The sequence below is a fragment of the Hipposideros armiger genome, unplaced genomic scaffold, assembly GCF_001890085.2.
Source record: "Hipposideros armiger isolate ML-2016 unplaced genomic scaffold, ASM189008v1 scaffold_716, whole genome shotgun sequence".
NCBI lineage: Eukaryota > Metazoa > Chordata > Mammalia > Chiroptera > Hipposideridae > Hipposideros > Hipposideros armiger.
Window position 1 is genome coordinate 49249 of NW_017732066.1, and position 13316 is coordinate 62564.

Genomic DNA, 13316 nt, shown 5'->3' on the forward strand with positions numbered 1-13316 from the left:
CCGCAGGTACGTCAAGTGTGATTTAATATCTCACACTCGTCTCATGAGGAGTAAGAGATTACTGGCTGCTTCAACCGCCAGAGAGCGACCTTTGCCCCTGAGTAACAGCCACTCAGCAAATAGCGCCAAATGAAGACGGAGAATAACATATAGATTTGCCATAAGAAAAAATTGATCTAAATCCGTATATCAAATCTGCTGATCAGAGCTCTGGAGAAACATCTCAGAATCTTCAGTACACAACTGCAGTTACTTTGCGCGGAAAGGAGGCCTTCCTGCCAGTGTATGGGATATTTTTGTGTTTTTTCTTAAAATTTTCACCTTATTCCTATTATTATTATTTACATTTTATATCGCTGGAATAAAATTTCCTTAGGAAAAAAAAGCTCTTTGACTTAATATCTTAGTGGTAAGTTTTTTTTGTTTTTTGTTTTTCTCTTTGTAGGAACCAGAAGCTCTTTGAGCATTTCAGAGATCGGGAGAATCTTATAAATGAAGGCGTTGTTCTCCAGGGAAATCTCTCAACAATCTGATTTCATTTATGTCTTTTTAAAAAGTTCTGTCTAAATGATAAAAAAAAAAATCTCCAAGGAAAACATTTGTTAGCACAGAAAATAAATTCTTATGATTAACATTTTGCCATCCAAAAAGGTTGGTGACTAAGAGAGTTTTCAGCACTTCAAAGGTAAGAGAGAAATGAGTTTTAAAACAAGAGTGAAAAAGAAGCAAATTGCTGCTGAGCTATTTTTATTTCAAATATATAAAAGTAGAGTTGGTAACTGCCATGGGTAAATCTTCAAAGTGCGGCTTGCAAAGGGTCTTCCTCTAAAGACTGTTGTGAAAAAATAAACTTCAGCAATTAAAGCGGCTTTCTCCTTTCACCACGGAAGTGAGGCAAGTGGCCGGTGTCCCAGGGGCTCCTGGCATCCTCTCAGTTCCCAGGGAGCAGTGTGTGCTGGCTAATTTTAAAAAACCTCTTCAGCTCTGGGCCTTTGCAAATAAAAGCTTTTGGTGCCTCCCCCAAAATGTGACGGCTCCACGGTTTGAGGATTTTTTGTTTGTTTATTTGTTTTTCACTGGGCATTTTTGTGCTCACTTGGTAATTGGTTTGACTGAGCCAGAGGCGTGTGGGGACAAGGCTGTTTATTCTGAATTTCATCACTGGTGAGTAGAGAGGCATTGGCACTAGCAGATAGGTTAGCACAAAAGCTATGATTCCTATATATGAACTGGGGAAATATCCTAAAACAGGTGAGAGAGGGGACTGAGTGGGGTGACTTTAGGGCTGAGGGCATGTGTCTGTGTGTATGTGCACACCTACCATGGAGGCTCTCCTATTAGAAATGAAAGCTCTCTTCAGAGAGTAGCCAGATGGACCAGCACCCCTCTTCCCAGACTGGCCCATATTCACTCAGTGTAATACCTGCCGGTCCCCACACCTTTCTAAACAAGTGCTTTTCCCATTCCGATTGTACAGTACATTGGCCAAGGAGGGCGACGTTTCTGGAGTGACAGATGTGCCTGCTGAGAGGGCTCCAGGAGGAGCCTGGTCTTTTTGTTTGCATCAGTGGGGAGGGTGCGGAGATGGGTGGACTACAGGTGGGGGGCAGGAAACAGGGCCAGGCACAGGGAAAACAGGAAAAGGGAGACTCTTTATGCTTGGTATGACTTTATTTTTTTTAAATATATATGTGCATATTGTGAACCTAGAGAGGAGAGTTGGAGGCAGCTGGCAAGAATTCGGAGGCCACGCGGGAATGGGGAACGTTTGAGTGGCACACACGTAGTGTCAAACCCCATGGAAGCCTCCTTCTCATGGTTGTGTCTTTCCCAGACTGACCAGACAGGGAAGGGCTAGTGTTTAGTGAACAATTGGAAGGAAAATAATGCCCAAATTTTAAAATTATCATAATATTTTCCAAAGGCTAATTTCCCCTTATCTTGCCATCATTTTACTTTTTATTTACTCTCCTGCTCCCAACTTATAGATTATCCTGTCAACTATTTTTCAATAAAAAATTTGTTTCTGAAAAAACTACGGGAAAATGATGTTCACAGGGATTTATGCTCGCCTTGCCCTGCGATGGCAACACGAGCCCCTCCTGAGGAGGCAGTAAAGGAGATTTCTTCAACTAAGAACTTCTTTCCATTTCAGATATGTTGAAAAGATCTACATGTAAGCAATATTGACTTGCATTTGGAACTGTATTTGCAAAACTAGGTTTTGGAGGAATAAACTTGACTCACTGGAAATGATCCCATGGAAATTAATTAGCATTTCAAAACAACTAGTAAAAGGCCATTTATTTTCTAATTTTTTAAAAAGCTAACAATACCATTAATTATTCCTTTTATGAATCCTGGTAATGGCTGTTTATTTGCAATAATTCGGTATTACACTGTCAGGGGCATAGCACCCCTGCATATTACAACATTTTTTGTTTTTAACAGGCCACAATGCAGACCTCCAAAATTCTCTCATGACAAAGCAGATTACAAGTGTCAGTCAAAATCTTGCAACTCCTGGTGCTTCCAGTCACCAGTATCACTTTTTGTTTCTGCCTTCCCTCTGCTAATACCCTTCCCTGGAATGTGCCCACTTGACATCAACGTGTAACTGAGAACAGATGCTTTTAGCATTCACCTTTCTAATCCAAGCATTTCCTAGTCCCATTGTAATGACAAATTAAGTTGCAACTAACAGTTTTTAATTTAGTTGAGTGTTTTGTTTTTTTTAATTAAAACGCAGGCCAAATCCTGCTGTATTTTTTAATAGATTTTATTTTTTAGAACAGTTTTAGATTCTTCCTGGCATGTCTTTAAAGTTGTTTTCTTCATTCAAGAACATCACTGAAAATATCTGGAAATTATAAACCATAACTTTTGACCTGTGTGGATTATAATTTCCAGCCCCTGAAACATTGAAAAAAGAGAAAATGTTCAGAATTGTATTGATGCTATATTGAGTAAAAATAAATTTACTTGAAATGTTAAAAAAAGAACATGAAGATAAAGGTCATTAGCATTTATAAAAGAATTAGATTGTTTATTTTTTTTCCTTGGGGGAAAAATTTATAAATGAAATTGCTGGATCAAAAGGAAAATACATTTTTAGAATGCTTACCATATCTACTTACAGAGAGAGAGAGAGAGAGAGAGAGAGAGACTATATATCCAGTTACCCCTCTAAAATGATGTACCTATTAATACTCTCCATATCCATTTAGGACAGAATGTCTCTTTTCCCAAATGTGGAAAATGCTGATTATTCCCATTCTTTTAAATCTGATGAATTGTATCTTGTTTTTATTTGCAACTTATTGATTTCTGCAGTTTGAAATTTTTCACATCTATTTTTCCCTGGTGAGTTCTTCATGACCTTATCTCATTTGTCCATTAGAATGGTCACCTTTTTTTTTTCATATTGATATAAAAAAGCTGTTTTATAAATTAAGAATGCTAATTAACCTTTATTATTTACTTATAAGAATGTTCTTCAATTTTGTCTTCTGTCTTCTATTTTTAAAATTTATTTTTCTTTGTCAATTTGCTATTATGACATAGAAAGATAAAGAAACTGAGGATGGGGCTTGCTTAATTTTTTTGTTTATTATAATATGGTAAAATGTATTGGATTTCCCTTCACACCTTCTGCTTCAGATGCAGTGCTAAGGTAGTCTTTCCCATGCATCCCCAAATTATATACTCATCTCTATTTTCTTTTACTATTTTGTTCCAATAATCTGACTATTATTGTATCAGTGTCATACTGTTTTCATTGCTATAGTATATTTAATATCTGTTAAAGTAAATCGTTCTCATTCCTATTTTAAAAATTCCCCTTGCATCCTAAAGTAGTCTTACTAATGGATTATTTAGAATAATGTTAACTTCAAAACTTCGACTGAAATTTTATTAAATTTATTATTTATTGAGTTTTCTCATCCAAGAATACTGCAATCATTTTTTTTATGCAAGCCCCTTTTATTATGTCCTTCAGTAGAGTTTTAGTTTCTCAGATCAGTCAAATACTCTTCTTTCTAAGCATATTACTGGATATAGGACATTTACACCACTTTTAATATTTATTAAATTCTAGGAGAAAGTTATTACATTTGATTTTTGCTTTCTTACCAGCCAAGGTTTCTTAGTATTCCTGATAGATGTTCAGTTGACTCCTTCTTATTTCACAAGTTGATAGTCATATCATGTACAAATAATAACTTTATCTCTCTTTTCTCAATATTTACATGCCATATTTTGATTATTTCTCTAATTACATTGGCTAACTTTTTCTGAAAAATAAATAGCAATGATAATAGTGGGCATCTTTTCTTTCTCCAGCATTTAAAGAGATACTTTTCACTACTTCACCATAGAACGTAAAGCTGGTTTTTGGTTTGAGATGATCTACCATATTTTGCTGTGTATAATGCGCACTTTTTTGCTCAAATTTGTGAGGGAAAAATAAGGATGTCATATAGGTAGTACTAATTTCATATCTATATCAATGTTTGTAATTCTTTCATTCATGCTTATGAATTAAAAGTGTAACTCTATAACAATAGTCGGTTTTGTTGAACTTAGGATGAACTTGAAAAACGAGTTCTTGGCCTTCTATGATGCATTAATATCGTAAATTTGTTACTGGTACATAAAATTTCTTGTACCTTGTGTCTTTTCTTGTAATTACTTGTTTTGTAATTATTTGTTACATAAAATTTCTTTTACCATAATATAAATAAATAAGTTAAAAAATAAGTGCTAAAATTTTTTTGTAATACAAAAAACAAATATTTAAATGTAAACAAATACAAATTTGAATTAAAAAATTAACATGAAAGATTTTTTTCCCTGAAAGTTTGGGCCAAAAACGTGGGGGCGCATTATATACGGAAGTGCATTATACATGGCAAAATACAGTATGTCCATTTTACTATAAGTTGTTATCATCAAAAACAGATATTAAACTTTGCATAGTGATTCATTAGATCCTCTATGATAATGTTTTTCTTTTTCTGTAGATATAATAAACTATACTAACACATTTGAAGATACTTTTATATTCCTGGAATAAGCGTTAATTGGTGAGGACAGGTAAACTTATCAAATACTGATGAATTCATTCTAGTATAAGAATTTTGTATTTATATTCAAAAGTGATATGGGTCTCTATTTGCCAAGGATGAGGAGATTGCAAAAATCAACAAGGCTGTGGTTGAAATGGCAAATGACTTTACACTGGGCATGAGTGAGGATGGCATTGAGGAACACCTCAAGTTTGTTCCTGAGGAATTAACTAAGGGAAGGAGTTGTTGGAACTAGAACAAGAACACGTAGCTGAAGAAGAGTCGAGAGAAAAATAAACTGTAAGAGAGGTAAAAAAAAGAAGAGCCAGCAAGAAAATTAGCAATAAAGAGTGTAGTAGAGTCTTTTGTAGATCTCAGCAAGCTCCTCAAAAAGTTTGAAAACATGTACCCCAACACAGAAAGGTTTCCATTACTAGAAATGTTCATGGTGCATTATCTGTTTAAAAGAAAACCTATGATAATAAAAGAAACAAACCAAGCACACCACCATGGCCATGTTTCTGAAAAGAGTGACACCTCCTTAAGAAGAGCCTCAGGCAGGTCCTTCAGGGGGTATTTTAGAAGGAGACATTGTTATCATAGGAAGTGACAGCTCTATGTGTGTTATTGCCCCTGAAGACCTACCAGTGGGACAAGATACAGAGGTGGACATCAGTGATGTTAGGCCTAGGCTAAAGTGTGTGTTTGTGTCTTAGTTTTTAACAAAAAGTTGAAAAGGTTAATTATTTTTAATTAAAAAGAAAAAAACATACAATAAGGACATGAAAAAATGAGAAAAATGCACAACTGTAAAATATGTATTAATAACCTAAGAGTTTATAAAAGAGTTGAAAAGTTAGAAATATTTAAAAGTTTATAAAGTAAAAGTTACAGTAAGCTAAGGTTAATTTATTATTGAAGAAAAATATTTTTATAAATTTAGTGTAGTCTAAGTGTACAGTGTTTCTAAGTCTATAGTCATGTACAATCATTTCCTAGGCCTTCACATTCACTCACCTCTCACCCACTGACTCTCCCAGAGCAACTTCCAGTCCTGCAAGCTCCATACATGGTAAGTGCCCTATAGAGGTATGCCATTTTTTAAAATCTTTTATACCATATCTTTACTGTACATTTTCTTTCTTTAAATCTATTTAGATACACAAATACTTACCATTGTGTTACAATTACCTACAATATTCAGTACAGTAATAGGCTACATATACCATACAGCCTAGGTGTGCAGTAGGCTATACCATATGAGTTTGTGTAAGTGTACTCTATGAGAGTCACAGAATGATGAAATTGCCTAATAATGCCTGTCTCAAAATGTATTCCCATCATTAAGTAATGCATGACTGTATTGGAAGAAGATGCCCTATAGGACTTTTAAAGCTAGAGAGGAGAAGTCAATGCCTGGCTTCAAAGGACAGGCTGACTCTCTCATTAGGGGCTAATATAGCTGGTGACTTTAAGTGGAAGCCAATGCTCATTTATCATTCAGAAAATATTAGGGCTCTTAAGGACTATGCTAAATCTACTCTGCCTGTGCTCTATCAGTGGAACAACAAAGCCTGGCTAATGACAGCACATCTATTTACAACATGGTTTACTGAATATTTTACATCCACTGTTGAGACCAACTACTTAGAAAAAACAGGATTCTTTTCAAAATATTACTGCTCATTGACAATGCATCTGGCCACCCAAGAGCTCTGATGGAGATGTATAATGAGATTAATGTTGTTTTCAGCCTGGTAACACAGCATCCTTCCTGCAGTCCATGGGTCAGGAAGTAATTCTGTCTTTCAATTCTTATTATTTAAGAAACACATTTCATAAGGCTATAGCTGGCATAGATAATGATTCCTCTGATGGATCTGGGCAAAGTAAATTGAAACCCTTCTGGAAAGGATTCACCATGCTAGATGCCATTAAGGACATTCATGATTCATGAGAAAAGGTCAAAATATCAACATTAACAGGAGTTTGGAAGAAGTTGACTCCAACCCTCATGGATGACTGTGAGGGGTTCAAGATTTCCCTAGAGGAAGTAACTGTAGATGTGGCTAAAATAATAAGAAAACTACACTTAAAAGTGAGCCTGAAGATATGGCTGAATTGCTGCAATCTCATGATGAAACTTGAATGAATAAGGAGTTACTCTTTATGCATGAGCAAAGAGAGTGATTTTGTGAGCTGGAATCTACTCCTGGTGAAGATTGTTGGAATGACAGGAAAAGATTTAAGATATTACATAAAATTAGTTGATAAAGCAGAAGTAGAGTTTGAGAGGATTGACTCCAATTTTGAAAGTTATACTGTAGATAAAATGCTATCAAATGGCACCACATGCTACAGAGAAATCATTCGCGAAAGGAAGAGTCAATCAATGCAGCAAACTTCACTTTTGTCTTATTTTACACAATTGCCACAGCCACCCAACCTTCAGCAGCCACCACTCTGATCAGTCAGCAGCCATCAACATCAAGGCGAGACCCTCAACCTGCAAAAAGATTAGTACTCACTAAAGGCTCAGATGATGATTAGTATTTTTTAGCCATAAAATATTTTCTAATTAAGGTATGTATTGTTTTTTAGACATTATGCTATTGCACACTTAATAGTTTATGATATAGTATAAACATTACTTTTATGTACACTAGGAAACCAAAAATTTGTGTGACCTGCTTTATTACGATATTTGCTTTATTGCGTGGGTCTGGGAGTGAGCATGCAATATCTCAGAAGTGTCCTATATAAGACATGAGACTCCTGAGTACAAGACAAAAGATGGCACATTACTCACAACAGCAGTAGCCAGAGTATCGGCATTTGCACTGATTCCCCAAGCTCCAGTTCCCACAGGGTGACACAAAGAGGACCAGATGACACCTGTATGCACTGTGGGATATGTTACAAGCAAGAAACCCTGAGTTTAGAGAACATGAATCTTTTGTAATGGACACTGAGTCTGCCTGCTCTTTGCTCCAGAGTAAAGCATTATCTGCATTATATTACCAGCATCCATGGAACTATGGCAGTCTAACTTATTAGCTTGCAATTAAGGTGAAGTCTCCTTCTTTGCTTCAAATGGAGTTATTTGCTCTATCTTCCAAGGCTGTTTCCTACATGACATCCTTGATAGGTAGTCCAGAACAAAGTGATTTTATTGACAATGTGCCCAGAAACATGAGAGGCCAATGGAGAATTGGTTCCCAACACTGATATTCCGAAAACCATGACTTGGAATTACAACAGTTTTCCATGTGCTCTGAAACATTTTTCCAACTATTTACCTTTTATGTGCAAATAGTGGTTTAAAAAACAAAAAAAGCACAGCCCAGGAAAGTGATCACTTAAGTTTTGATGTTTGTTTGTTTGAGAATGCTCATATATAGAATAGAAATTTAATGGCATTTTTGAAGGAAAATCGGAAAAGTTTTTGGTTTTTTTCATTATTTCAGATGAAAATAGGGAGAGTTTTATACATCACTCCTCCAGTTATCTATTGCTGTCTATTAGACCATCCAAAACTTGGTGACTTCAAGCAACAATTTACTTTTATCACTCATGGTTTTTGGCTCTGCAGGATCATTATTACTCAGAGCTTCTCTCTGGTGTGGTTGCTGCCACATGGTGGCAAAGGTCGAGTTTTCTGGAGGCTCCTTCACTTCTGTTTATGACACTTGGGCTGGGAAGGCTGGAACAGCTCAAGCCTGGTAGGCTATCTTTCTCTCTGCATGTGGCCTCTTGACTAGCTGCATTTCCTCACAGCATGGTGATCTCAGCGTGGTCAAGCTTTGTGCATGATGGCTGGCTTATTCCATCGTGGGGCTGCCATAAGACTAAGGCTGAAACTGCACGTCTTCCTAGCACCTTGCTGGAGTCTCACTGCATCCCTTTTATGTCCTTCAATGAGTGACAGAGGGCAGTCCAGATTCTTGATGGGATGGGACTTACACTGAGTAACAGGATTACATGTGGCTCATTGTGGGCCTCACTTTTGTATCTGCCACTGTTGACCTGGACTCAGAAGTCCCAAGCTCAAATTCTGATTTTTAATTCTTAATGACTATGTAATCTTGAAGAAGTCATTTGTCTTCTTGAAGCCTGTTTCCCCATCTTTAATGTAGAAAGAATATTACCTCACACACAGGTAGACAGGAAAGAATGCTTAAGATGACATGAAAGCATTTTGAAAACCTAGTGAAAGTATACATGTTAATATCATAGCTTTATACAGGCCGAAGTCTTCTCTTGACTTGCATATTTTTGAAATTGCAACTTTTGCTTTATTAAATGGAGCATGCCCGTCTGCTCAACTCACCCAAATGTAGTTCAGAAAGTGTAAGTAAACCCGAAGCTTGGTTATATTTCACAGAGCCTCCATTCTTTTGAGACTTGATGCATCTGAATACAAGCAGGATACACAACGCCTCACTCAACAGGTGACATTGAGTCTCTGTGTATCACAGGGTGACGAGAGCGGGCAGTGGAATGCCGGAGGAAATGGCCAGCTCCAAAGTTGTACTATTAAATTTCAGTCAGTCCAAGGAGAGTCATCTCTTGTTTCATCAGCAAGTACTAGTTCTAAAAACTATAAAACCCCCAAGCGTTCTAAAATAGGCTATCATATAGAACACCATCAATTATTGTAGCCAAATATTCCATCATTTGTCTTTGCTAAGAAGAGTGGTCTGCTGGAGGGAGAAAAATACAAACTCGAAACCTTGTTTCTGATTTCTTTTGATTCCCTCTCTTGCCTACTTCAGGAGAGACTAGAAGACAGCTTTATTTAATTATGTAATACCTTTTCTTTAGTTTTGTGTATTTAAAAGCTTTTTGGAGCTGCCCAGTGTGGGAAAAAAGAAACTATTTCAGAAACAAGAGTGAGACAACCATTCTTATGTGTCATACAGATGGATGTGTCAAAACAGCAAGGAAATTGTATGTAAAACAAAAAAAACAGAGAAATAAATATATTTTCACCTTGATTTCCATTATAATTTCAGATTTGAATACTCCCGGGAAATTGATCTAAAATGCAGTAGAAATCACCTTTTAGAATCTTTCCATCTAGTCTAAGGAAAGCCCTGCTTTATCAGCAGGCATTCTCTGTGCGTGCAATTCCCTTTAGTCAGTCTCTACTAGAATAGCTAGTCAAATAAATAATCGGCCCACCAGATCTTGACACACTCACTAAATGTAACATATATTACAGTGTACCACGCACTGAATTGCCATTTGTTTAGAGGTTTAAACACTCTATCAGTCTTGTGTGTATGAGTACACAGTAGCCACACTGTTGTTCCAGGTATGCAGAGGAATTTAAAAGCCCAGCCAGCCACAGGGAGGCTACTTTGGACTGAATATGGGCTAAACCACTTCATTCACATCACATGGTATTGAAAGATCAGTGCTGAGTGAAATAGTCTTATTATCAGTTTAGAAGGACTTTTTATCAGTGCCTTTTTTAGTGTCACACATTAATAGAGGCATTAATTGCCATAGTCTCTCTAAGACGAGAAGAGAACAGGAAAGCATACCTGCAAAATTATTTCCATAATTTCTTGAGGTTTTCATTTATCTCCAACCACCAGAAAAGTCAGATTGATTTACAATTTATAGATAGAAGATTAGATAGATGATAGATCGATAGATCGATAGATAGATGATAGATAATAGATAGATATAGATAAGTTAAAGAACTCCCATTATTTTTAACTGCAAAAAATAGTAGCTGCCCTAGGTGAATATGGACAGATCAAAGTTGACTTATCATCAGTGAGAAAAGAACTTCCAAGTTGATCGAGTTTAGTCCCAGTGAACTTGCTATTTGTCAGTGCACTTAGCTATTCATTAAACATTTCTTGTGTCAGAAACTAAAGAAAGGATCCAGGGATGAAAAGCATAGTCTTGTTTTCAAGTTGTTCATGATCTAGAAAGGGAGAAAGACACAAAATGTTTATACAGTGTAAAACGAGTTATAATGGAGTCACAATAATATGGTGGGTTCTAGAAAGAATGACTTCAGTTTATGGCAAACGCAGGGTAGAGTGGGCACGTGGAGATCAAGGATCAGAAGAGACGAGAAACCAGTAGATAGATGAAGGTGAGGTATTAGAGGAGACTCTCCCAGTCTGAAGAGACCAGGCTAATGGCATGGCGAAATAACAGTTATGAAATAGCCTGATGTCTTTGGAAGAGCTGCAGGTAGTTCAGGAAGCCATGGACAAAGAGGCAGACTAGAAGAATGACAAGATAGAAAACTGGCGTAATAAGCCACGCCCAACATCAAGATACCTCATGGCCCACACTAGGGGTAGGAAGCCATCCATTCAACAATTCCATCGAATTCCACAAATATGGTTTTCATGTCCATTTGAATAAAAAAATCTTTTTTTAAAGCATTTTTTAGGGACCAAAAATTGCATCACACTTGTGTCCTTCAAGCTCACAATTCTGCTTGTCAGAGGTGAAGTAAAAGAGTGTGAGAGGGTGAATGTGGATGAACAGCCCTGGCTGATGCAAGATGGCAGGGATACTCCGATTACATGGGCTACTGAGAAGAGCATCAGCTTTGCAGCTGAAAAAAAAAAAGCAAAATGATTACATTTTGTGAAGAGACCTTCTCTTCAATTTAGGAAAACAAAACATTTGACAATATGTTGAAATAATGTTTAAGGATGTGAAACTGCCTATGCATTACAAAAGTCCCTCAGACAATATGATACATCAAAGCTTTTCATGTGTTCCAGATGGCACTAATTCCATCAAAAAATTGTACAGAGCATGAAAGTCACTAATATGACGTGAAAAATCCAAGAGTCCTCAATTATATTAGAAGCACTAGTCCATTATATTAATCTTCTGTACAACTCCTTTCTATCAAATCAGATTAGCTAATTTGGTATAAACTAATGTGCTATAAAATCTTATCATTTTTATTAAGTATGAGAAAATTGTGGCTTTACTTATATTGAATATTTGGTCTCATTCATCCCTGTATGTCAGATTAGTGATAAAGGAGACCTTTGCTGTCCTTTATTCCATTTCTTAATAATAAAGACATGAATCTTATCACTTGGGTTACAGCAAGTTTGGATTAAGATACAAAGGGGTGATGGCAGGCCCCTTACATGGAAACTATACGGTTAAACTTAGAGGCCGAGTTATTTACTTTCCATTTTATTTGCTCTCCAGCTTCCACAGCCCTGTCAACCAACTTACTAGTGCTTCTCACTTTCTGTATGATGTGCTTCAACTTGAACATTTGACCCAAGGACAACCCCCTAAGAAACATTACCTCCGTTGAATTAAGATACAGAAAATTTTCTCACAATGCTCATTACTGGGACACCTGAGAAGGAAGTCTGTAGCTGAAGTTCCTTCTTTCCCCATCTTCACTTTCAGCCAATGACCTTGCTTCTACTTCCTTGAGAAAATCAAAGCACGTTTGATCACTCTCTCCTCCTTGATGCACCTGCTTCCTCTGCCTTTTGGGACACCTCACTTTCTTGGGTTTCCTTCTATGGCCATTTGGGCTCTTCATTGCCCCCAGATGTCTTCATGTTAAACTTGTCCAGGTGCAATACTTTACCTTTTACTCTCTAAACTCACTCCATTGGTGATGTCACCTGGAGTGCATACCTGCAGGCTTTCCCATTGCAGTTCATGTCAAGTCTATCCTCCCAGTTGCTCAAGTCTTAAGCATCCTTGACTCTTTCTCTCACACCCACCTCCAAGCCATTAGAAATTCTGCTGGCTTTGTCTTAAAAATGTACCAAGAACTTGACTCCTCGTCACTTCCATGGCTACCACTGTGGTCACACTCTAGCCCACATTGCTGCATTAGAGTCCCATCTAATAGAGACCTTGCTTCTACCTTTGCATGACTAAAAGCCCCACAACTGCCAGAAGAAGCCTTTAAAAGCAGAAGCTATTCATCTTCTCAAACCTGTTAATGGCTTCCTTTTTACTCATGGTAAAACCAAAGTCTTTGCAGTGGCTACCAAAGCCCTCCACGGTCTGCTGGCCCCAACCCTCTGGCAGTCATCTCTCTGATCTTGTCTACTACTCTTTCCATGACTCGTTCAACTCCTGCAGCCCAGCCTCCCACTCTTCCTCCAAAGCAGACCCTTGACCTAGGACTTTTGGTCTGGTCGTTCTCTCTGCTTGGAATGATCCTTTTCCCCAGATACCTACATGGTTAACTTCCTTATCTGCAATTCTTTGCTCACAGGT

At 37.2% G+C, this 13316-nt stretch overlaps 1 long non-coding RNA gene across 3 annotated transcripts in view; it reads left to right on the plus strand.

The window, feature by feature from the left end:
• Positions 1-462: 462 nt before the first annotated feature.
• LOC109373380 (uncharacterized) overlaps positions 463-13316 on the plus strand; it is a 28318-nt gene continuing 15464 nt past the window's right edge. Inside the window, exon 1 of one of the 3 annotated variants that reach the window (XR_002122213.1) lies at positions 463-685. This is a non-coding gene — a long non-coding RNA (uncharacterized LOC109373380). Of the gene's footprint in view, positions 686-1026; positions 1165-6103; positions 6142-13316 lie in introns of those variants that run through there. The other 2 variants (XR_002122212.1, XR_002122214.1) reach the window with 2 other exon arrangements.